Source organism: Crassostrea angulata, unplaced genomic scaffold (assembly GCF_025612915.1).
Source record: "Crassostrea angulata isolate pt1a10 unplaced genomic scaffold, ASM2561291v2 HiC_scaffold_118, whole genome shotgun sequence".
NCBI lineage: Eukaryota > Metazoa > Mollusca > Bivalvia > Ostreida > Ostreidae > Magallana > Magallana angulata.
This window is the reverse complement of record NW_026441673.1, coordinates 190,755-201,241: the sequence shown is the minus strand read 5'-3', so window position 1 is coordinate 201,241 and position 10,487 is coordinate 190,755.

Sequence of the window (10,487 nt, the reverse complement as noted above, 5' to 3'; positions counted from 1 at the left end):
ATTACGCAGATGGCATCAAGTATTGTGTAATAAAGCATCTTGTACGCTCTATATGCATTTTTTACTGGTCCTTTAGCACTTCTATGGCCCAATAGGTTCCTGTAATAGTGGACAGTACAAGGATCTCCTGCCATACCGGTGTTGTATGTCAGCTTATAAATGGCCTGTAAATTAGGCATTCAATTTTTAATTCAAAGAAAAGAATAGAGATTTATGCTCCCTATTTTTTTCAACCTTAGAAAGATTTTTCAGGAATTGAAAATACTGAAATATTTGAATTAATCAAAACTCATAATTAAATTCCATTTAATTTCACCTACTTCAAGGAAATTCATCAATCTATGAAAGTCTTCAGACTTTGAAATGAATCCTTCTAGCCTTCCTCTTGATGTCAAAGAGTCTTTAACGGCAACCTGTGCACACTGTACTCGTTCATCAGTTAGGCTATCTCCTTTGAAACCAGATAACAAGTACCTTTCAAAATTAATATACATGTACATGCACACACACACACACACACACACACACACACACACACACACATATATATATATATATATATATATATATATATATATATATATATATATATATATATATATATATATATATATATATATATATATATATATATATATATATATATATATATATATATATATTATGCTCTCAGACAATTAGTGTTAAGCTTTTTATAAATGATATAACACATTGCTTATAGCAGAAAGAATTCTGCCATACATTTAGTAGGGTTATAACTTACATATGCCATAGCATTAGAGGTGTACATTTGTGCTAAACAGCATCACGACATGCAATGTATTCGAAGACATTGACGAAAGTAATTGATTGCATACTTGCATCAAGCTAAATCATTTTATATATAAACATTGCAACTTGTACACCAATTTAGTTGCTTAGCATAGCCTGAGGCTCTGTTTTATATGTAAACATTGCAAAACTGCCTATTATAACATACATGTATCATTGTTCCTGCCGCCATAGTATTGGAGCTGTATCTTATATTCATTCAAATAAGCTGATATAGCTTTAAAATAACCAGAAATATTGATATTCTGGTATTTGTTTGGTAAATTGTCATAGACCAAAAACAAAGCTGTTACCTCTGTCCAAACAAATTACAACAAGTGATGCAAAATCTTGTCTGCAGATTGATCTGGATGCTTTGAACTGAAATAAACATATCAGGTTAAATAGATAATATTACAAACATAAGGTTAATCTAATAAAATTGTTAAAGGTTTAAGGAACACTTGATAAAATGTTAATTACTTAAAGCGTAACCGCATAGTTTACATCAGACTTATTAAACAAAAATATGGGAAATAAAATTGCACGATGGGTGGTTACAAAGCAATATTTACAGCTAGAAGCCCCTGTCGTCATTGCAGTTTACAGAAGGACTAGGCTTGGGTTCCTGTCTTAGCTGAATTAATAGGACACCTCTAATCTGTCTAAACAGTTTATGGAACCCCAAGTCATTAAGATGAACCCGTTGCATAAGATTGGTTTCTGACTTTCCACGAATCCTCTCAGCTTCCAAAATGTTACTGTGTGACAAGCACAAAATTGCTTAAGAAGCCTATTGGCTTTTTTGACTCGTTGATTACAAATAAGTATATATTTCTAGTAACTTCTCTAGGGAGAAAACTAAGCACGGTAACAGACTTTAAATGGAAACACCTTTTCAGTTGAGTCACATAGGCAGTCAGTTTAGAAACAATACATTCCAAACTAAAATCTAGTTCACTCGAGTCCAAATCATTGCCTCCAATGAAAACAATTAGGTGCTGAGGTCTACACCGTCGTACTGCAGATGTAATAAGGGATAGATGGTGACCATTGTTCACAAGTCCTCCACTTTTACCGAAATAGTTCACCTCTTTGTGTTCATATATATTAAACACAAAATTAGCGAAGCGACGTGAACCTAAAAATGTTTTGAGTCTTTTCACATGCGAATCGCCCACTATCAATGTTGACATTATGAAATAAACAATAGAAAAAGTTGACACAGATATTTTCACACATTACACGCAAATATACACAAGTTCAAACTGCTGTATAATAAATCACATCCACGTCTCTGGTACATCGCACACAATAACTTTGACATCGATGGGCAACAATGTTATGACTGGAGTGTCACTGGCGCCATTTTGATTCATGTAAACATCTTCTTTCACAAACCGTGGACAATCATGGATGTTTACAAAATGAACAATGACTACGCATGCGCAGACTAGCTAATATGCACTAACTTGCCAGTGCACATGCCTAAACTAAAAATACACAGTAGTGGAAAACAATACCACGTGGTAATCAAAACATACAAATAAAGTGGTCAACAGGCATAAACTATTTATGGACATAAATGTGTTTTTTAAACACATCTGGTTGAGTTACATTGAAACTGCTCAATGCTGTTCTTGTAAAGTTTTGCATGGTATTTTTCCAACCAATCACGTAATGTTTTAAAGAGGATGTAACACTCTTCGATACACATTTCATAAATACATAAAAGTCGTATATTTGTCTAACACAGCGTGCACTTCTTATCAAGTGATTACCAATCAATGTGATTACTAATCAATGAATTATTCTAATAAAGTAAATCATTCAATAAACAATAATGCAATAACCACATTCATCAATAGAAGATAGTTATGTTATTTATTAATTGACAGGTAAAAGTCTAAATTATGAATTGTTGAATTAAATCTCAACAAAATACCAAAAAAAAAAACCCCACAAATATTTATATTTATTCATGAAAAAAAGTAGCAATAAATGCTTTCCATTTACAACTCCATACATCAACTGAATTATATCTTTGAATTTTTCATTCTACGTTAATCAATATCCAAAACCTACGTAATGTTTAATTATGACGTCACGCTTGGTTTGAAAACACAGTGTAATATCAAAAATTTATTACATATGTGATACCACTGTATATTGAGCTAAACATAAATGTGATAAATATATATAACATTTTAAGTCGGACTTGTGAATCATTTGAAAGTATTGGCAACGCCTCAAGAATTGCAAAATGTTTTCTTAAAAATTCGTAAACTATTTTAATCACGTCTATATCAGAACAACCTGTTAAGCTACTGAATTCATGTCTTCAAAATGTATTCTTCGATTAAGTTTCAAAGTAGGGCCATTTGATCTTTTCAATGACATTTTTTTCTCTGAAATTCAGTTATAATTTGAAATTGAATACCGTTGTTTTAATGTTTCATTAGTCTTATATATATGTTCATACTGATGAAATGATTTTTACCCATATTTTCGTTATACTTTGTTAAAGTATGTATTAACATTCTGATTTCATTTTGCATTTGATTTGCCTCAACAAGCTTTCCTTCATTGCTTATATATTTTTAATGTACCCTTCCCTGCGTTATTGTGTTGTTTCCAAAGACAGTAAAAACTATATTAGTATCATTAACCAGAAAAAGAGGACTGCTGTCAAGTCTTAAAGAGGTAGATGGTAGAGAAACCGTTTGATGTGTGTCTGCCATATAAAATATATATTTGTAGGAAATATGTTTCTGTGTATTTACGGATATGTAAAATGTTTTTCAGATGTGGGTGTACATTTATATAGATATGAGTATCCACTCTTATTTTATTAGTCAAATCCTTTGATACGTCAAATCACTACGTAAATTATCAATGCTAGAGGATAATTTTTTTTCTTTCTTCTAACAAACACATATACATGTACAGTGTCCATCGAATATTTTTCTTTCCTGTAATCTTGACATATAGCAAATCTGTTTTCTACACTTGCAACACTGTGTGGTAGCACGGGTATGTTAATATAAAAAAAAACACGTGTTATTATGTAAGTGCAGTATACAAACAATAATTAATACACAAAACACACATCTATTTCACAGAGCTCCTGTATATAACAAGAATACTCTTCATGGAAGATAACTCCTGGTAGTTTATCGTTGTATTAGATAACACACTGTCAATGTACAGGACAGGAGGTGGTACCGACAGTAGGTATAGTGTTTCTTGTAATATTATTGTTCCTGAGACATGGAGTCCTCTTTGATATAAATGTTGGATACGTACACATAGATTTCCAGTTAGTAAGATGTGTGGTAAATAAGGACAGTTGTGTGACTAAGCATTTGTCTTACAAGTCATTTCATGCATAACTTTAACAATTTTTTGCTATGCTATAATATGCAATTTTATTGAGATGCTATGAGATTTCAATGCATTGCTATTAGATTTGAACAAAACGCATCCATACACAGAAGAGTTACACATATTTTGTAATAGAATAATAAGAAGCCAAAATTTACCACCAATCTGCAATGTGAATGAGATTGTATGCTATGGTACATGTACGGGATTCCGATGATGGCTATACGATTTCAATGCTGTGTTTTACGACTGCGTATTTTGTAAAAGGTATGCTTGACCTTACTGTAGAGCAATCTTTACGGCGATAAATATCAACAAAATTCGCAGTGGGACATTGTTATTTCGAACATAAATTTAACTGTTGCACACTGGGACACTGTTGCATTAGCTCATATATCATGGCAAACACAGAGTAGCTTCAGTCAGGTGTTGAGCTTCCCAAAAAGAAATGTTTATGAAAACGAAGAGTCCGAGGTATTATATATAAGTTAATAAATAACAATAATTTCAATGTAGAGTGTATAACAATATATAGAAACATTAAAATTTCTCAATGAAAATAGTCATTGAGAATTACATTGCTCCACTTTTCATTTTATTCTAGGGAGAAAACGACACAAACTCATTCATAAACGTTATATTCCACTAAAACAATACCGGAAAGATACTTTCCTCTAAAGTGAACGGCACTTAAATGTTCACACGCTACACTGGAAGTGAGTCTTGAATGAATAGTTTCAAGTGAATGCAATGCCCCCCCCCCCCCAAAAAAAAACAAAACAAAACAAAACAAAACAAAAAAAACAAAAACACCAAAGAAACAAACAACAACAACAAACAAACAACACAAAAATATTGATTTATATTTTTCTCAAGTCATCTGATCAACATTGTCCTTGACGGACTTTTTACAGACTGAATTATCATTTGCAAAAATGATTATAAAACTTTTTTTGTATGCACTTTTAAATAAATCACTACCATCGGAAGCTGCTATGATTTGCGACTTGGCGAGACTGTCTTTGAGGCCATTCCGTCGGCATAAATAGCATATAATATATTTTCTTTGTAGAGTTCATTGGTCCTGGACGATTGAGGAAAAATAGAAAATTGAACAGTAATTGATACTTTCAATAAAGCTATATTGTTTTTGAATGCTGCAGAAGGAAATAAAACAAAATGCAAATAATATTGTATATTACGCAACAATAGACAAGGTGATATTTATCTCTTATTCAAAAACAACAATGCTGATTTTAATAACTTAAATAATTACGCTTGATAGAAAAGTTTTAAAAGGCATAACTAATTGATGAACATAACTAGTCTAAATAAACTACAGTTCTGACGTATTTAAAAAATGTACATTGATGTTAAAAATAAAATAAAGAGAATCTAAATTTTTGTAACAGTATATATTTTTCCTTTAATAGATAAATTTGGGGAGAGTTAAGAAAAACGTGTTGAGTGAGATATCAACCCACAATGTAATTGAACAAAAAATCATTCAAAAGCTGTATGGCTTGTAAAGCTTATTTATGCCTGCCTGCTCACATATATACTATTAGGTAGCAAAACTCAACTCTTTTGTAAAGAATAAAACAGGTCATTTATTGAAGAATACATAGTTGTATGAAACATAATGCCATAGTCAAAGTCACAATATAACATAATACGAAATGAAGAATAAGTGATGTGATGTGACAAGTAGAAAATAGGCATTTCCTCCAATAAATGACATAAAACTCGAAGAACAATATTCATACATAAAACCTTGAAAATATCACATAGTATCCTGACAATAAATGACATAAAACTCGAAGAACAATATTCATACATAAAACCTTGAAAATATAACAAAGTATCCTGAGATTGAGACTAGTAAAAGTTTTAGACCTTTGGCAGGAATAGATAATAAAGTACTTGGTATATGAGTAAAGATATTGGGTGTTTATCTGCCTTACAAATGATGTACAATAAAAAGGTGGAGGGGAGGGTGGTGGCAAACCGTGGACAATCATGGATGTTTACAAAATGAACAATGAATACGAATGCGCAGACTAGCTAATATGCATAACTTGCCAGTGCGCATTCCTAAACTAAAAATACACAGTAGTGGAAAACAATACCACGTGGTTAACAAAACATACAAATAAAGTGGTCAACATGCATAAACTATTTATGGACATAAATGTGTTTTATGCCTGCCTGATCACATCTATACTATTACGTAGCAAAACTCAACTCTTTCGTAAAGAATAAAACAGGTCATTTATTGAAGAATACATAGCATGAAAGTTGCTTGAAACATAATGCCATAGTCAAAGTCACAATATAATATAAGTCATAAAACTCGAAGAACAATATTCATACATAAAACCTTGATAATATCACAAAGTATCCTGAGATTGAGACTATTAAAAGTTTTAGACCTTTGGCAGGAATAGATAATAAAGTACCTGGTATATGAGTAAAGATATGGGGTGTCCATCTGCCACCTTAACAAGATAGGCTTTATTACTCATCGATAGGTTTATATACCCGTATATATATAAATATAGACAATCTTGTTAACGCCCCATATCCAAAAACAACATTGCAATTGAACAGAAATGTCAGTGCATGATTAAGAAAAATTGTACCAAGTTATAACAAAATAATTAATTTGTGAAAAAAGGAACACCCTTCAACATAACGACTATCGTTAGAAAAAGCATACATGTACAAGCACATTTGAGTGTTTTAGTCCCCGACTAAAAGTAAGATAAGTCAAAAACACAACCAGTAGCCCCTGTCTAATGGTTGATATTAACTATAAACTAAAAAAAAGGTTACAACATAAAGACTATTATTACAAAAGACAAAACATGTACAAGCAAATTGACTGTTTGAGCCCCTATCTCAAAGTAAGATAATGGCACAGATATTCAAAACACAACCAGTAGCCCCTGTCTAATGGTTGCTAGAAAAAAGAATTGTAAAGCCCCTGTCTTCACTGTCCAACTCAAAAATGTGAAAACTAAAACGAATGTCAATCAAAACTTAAGTGTTGGGATTCTAATGTACTTTTTAAAAGCACCAGAGTTCCATCTACCCATGCTCTGAATTTGTAATTCCGAAAACCCCTGGGAGGCGGCTGTAGTAGCAGCCCCAATACGGAAGCTATGAGCTTTGTAAAGATGCATGTCCAAATTACAAAAAGCTAAAGCCGAACGCAGTTGCTGTGTGAAGTATTGACGCGAGATTGGCGAACCATCCATTAAGGAAAATAACGGCTCTGATGGTGAGGAATGTTTCCTAAGATTTAGGTAGTGTAGAAGTGCTTGGCATGGGCAAACTAAAGGATCCGTCGTATTTTGCTGCAGGCGTAGAGTAGTTGTTTTTGCTTTAGAATCCTTTAAGTGAGGTATATTTATATCTATATACCTATTGCATGGACTATCGGATCCTTACGTGATATTTCCAAAAAGAAGGAAATGCTGGGTTTGAGCATTTGTTTTGGTAAGCTCTCCTACTTGTAAAAAAAGCACAAAATGCTAAGGTAAACTGGCCCGGAAGAGGGATTTAGTAAAAGCTGATGTGGTACTAAACTCCAAAGCATGAATTATTTTCTTCAAAATTGTTGGGGTTATAGGTAGCCGTGAGTCAGATGATGGTTTGGATTTCCGGAATCCCTGAAGCCTTTTACGAATGGTGAAATGTTGTGTAATATCGGTGTAGTTACCAAGTTGGAAAATAAAACTAAGTGACGAAATCAGGTAGCAATGCACAATACTGTGGTTTCATCAATATTCGCTGAATACCAATTTTCGTCGATTTCGTTGTTAAGTTGATCCACGAAATTAAATGTTCATTGAAGTTCAATTTCAACTAACAATTTGTATTGATAGGATCATTGGCCACGAAATTACGTATCCTTGAAACTGTGGTTTTCAGAAAATCCACGAAAATTGATACCCACGAAAATTAATGAAACCACAGTAAATGCAGACAGGTGATGAACACAGGGTGGTAGCGGGGATGCTTTATGTTGAAAGGATTGTTCAATAAAACACTTGTAGGTTAAATAAGCTGATTTGTAAGCTGATAATGTTGATTCAGACAGAAAGTTGCGGACTAAAATATTGGCTGTTTCAGTCAAATCCGCACTAATGCTTGAGGAACTGGAGTTGGCTCGTTGTCCATATGTGGAAAGCGGGCTTTGAATTCTTTCACCTGCAAGCGATATAGTAATTCAGCGCCTATATTAGAAATTCCTGGAATATGTTTGGCATGGAAATGAATGTTGTGTTGCAATGAAAGAATCATTAAACGCCTCATCAATTGCATTAGGTTAGGGTCCTTTGATGTAGTTGTGTTTATCACATGCACAACTGCTATATTGTCAGAATGTAATACGACGATACAGTTTTTCAGAAGAGGTACCCATAATTCTAATGCAATGACAATAAGTAAACATTTTCTAAACAAAATGTGGTACTGTAAACCATTCAGGAGTAAACTCGAAGTAAAACCATTTTGTGCGAAAGGTGCATCCAAATCCGGCATTACTAGCATCAGCAAAAAATGCAATGAAGATGAAGAATGGGTTATGCCAGAAGGAAAGAAACCTTTGCCATTGAATTGGTTCAAAAACGTGGCGTGCAGATCAGCTTGTGCTTGTAGATTCAGTCGACGGTGGTGATATGGTTTTTTGAGGCTAATTGTTAGAGCTATAAGACGTCTCAAAAAAGTACGACCAGGAGGACCTACACTACAGGCAAAATTGAGCATACCAATTAAAGTTCCTTCAAAGCTGCAAAACGCTTTGCTTTGAAGTTTTGAATTTCCAATTTCAATTGAGTTAATTTATCTTGAGGTAATCGAATTTCGAAGTTCATGGTATCTAATTCCATGTCAAAAAATGTGAGAGTTGTGGTGGGGTAAACAGTTTTTTCTGATTTTACGGGTAAGCCAATGTCTTTGGATAGTTGATAAAAGGCAAGCAGAGCACTGTAACAGTTGGACGAGTGGGGTTCACTAAGGAAAAGAAAATCGTCTAGGATGTGCACGCAATGTATAACAGAGAATTTTGTTTCAAGGATCCATTGAAGAGCCGAGCGGAATTTTTCAAAAAGATTACATGAATAGCTGAGTCCAAAAGGCAATGTTTTGTCGTAGTAATACATATTGTCTACCATGAATCCAAGTAGTTCGAAATCATCTGGATGAATAGGGATCTGTTTATAAGCATTCTCAAGATGTGTCTTTGCTAACAACGCACCCCTTCCCAATTCTCTAATTATATTAATAGCCGTTTCCACTGATTGATATTGTCCTGTACACAAATCTTAGTTAAAAAAAGGTATGTTGTGATTTATAGACATACCCTCAGGATAAGATAAATGATATATCAAACGAAATTCACCGACAGCTTTTTTGGGTACCAATCCAAGAGTTGAAACTTGTATATTAGGAAATGGTGGATTTTGGTAAGACCCGGCTATACGGTGTGCTCGTAACTCGTTGCTGAGTTTACTTTGAAGGATTCCATCATTATTGTCTAAAGAAGAGAGATTTCTAGAAACTCTAAAAGCACGTTGCCCCTGATATGGGATTATAAAACCAAAGGTAAACCCATTACTTAAAAATTGGGCCAAAGATGGATCATAGCAGTCCAAGATAACTGGCCAATTTGTCGACTTGAATTGGTGTGATGATACGTATATCCCTATCACTTAGTGGAGCCTTGTTGGTTAGAGGTGCTGGCAGGTTTTCTAGCATATTGTTTCGCAAAGGTTTGTTTTGGTCTATTGGGACACTGTCGATGCGGATGCTTTCCCGCACAGTACTGGCAAACATGTTGATTGGGGCAGTTGGTTTTTGTGCACGAGCCAACATTGTTGAAGGAATAGCAGTAGTTATGTGACTTGGATTGGGCACGAAAGGGCTGTTTCTTGTACTTGAGTTTAAAATCTAGTCCAGAAACTAAAGCTTCTTGGTATAACTCAATATTTTTCTTCTCCCAAGCACATAATGAAGGTTCTTTTTCGCGCCATCGCCTAAACTTTTCATCATGCATTAAAACAGCAGAGTCCCCACACGAGTCAGCAATTTTTTGCACAGTGTGTGCGTACGTCATTAAGTTTCCAATTTTGTGGGGAAACTTTTCATCATGGATTGCGACAATTATGTGGAACGCCTCTACTCATTTAGTTATAGATTTGATAGGGCCCTTGTCGTTTGCCTTTACAATAATGAGCTCACCATTTTTATCAACTGATTTATACTTGTCTGTCTCATCATGATCAAAA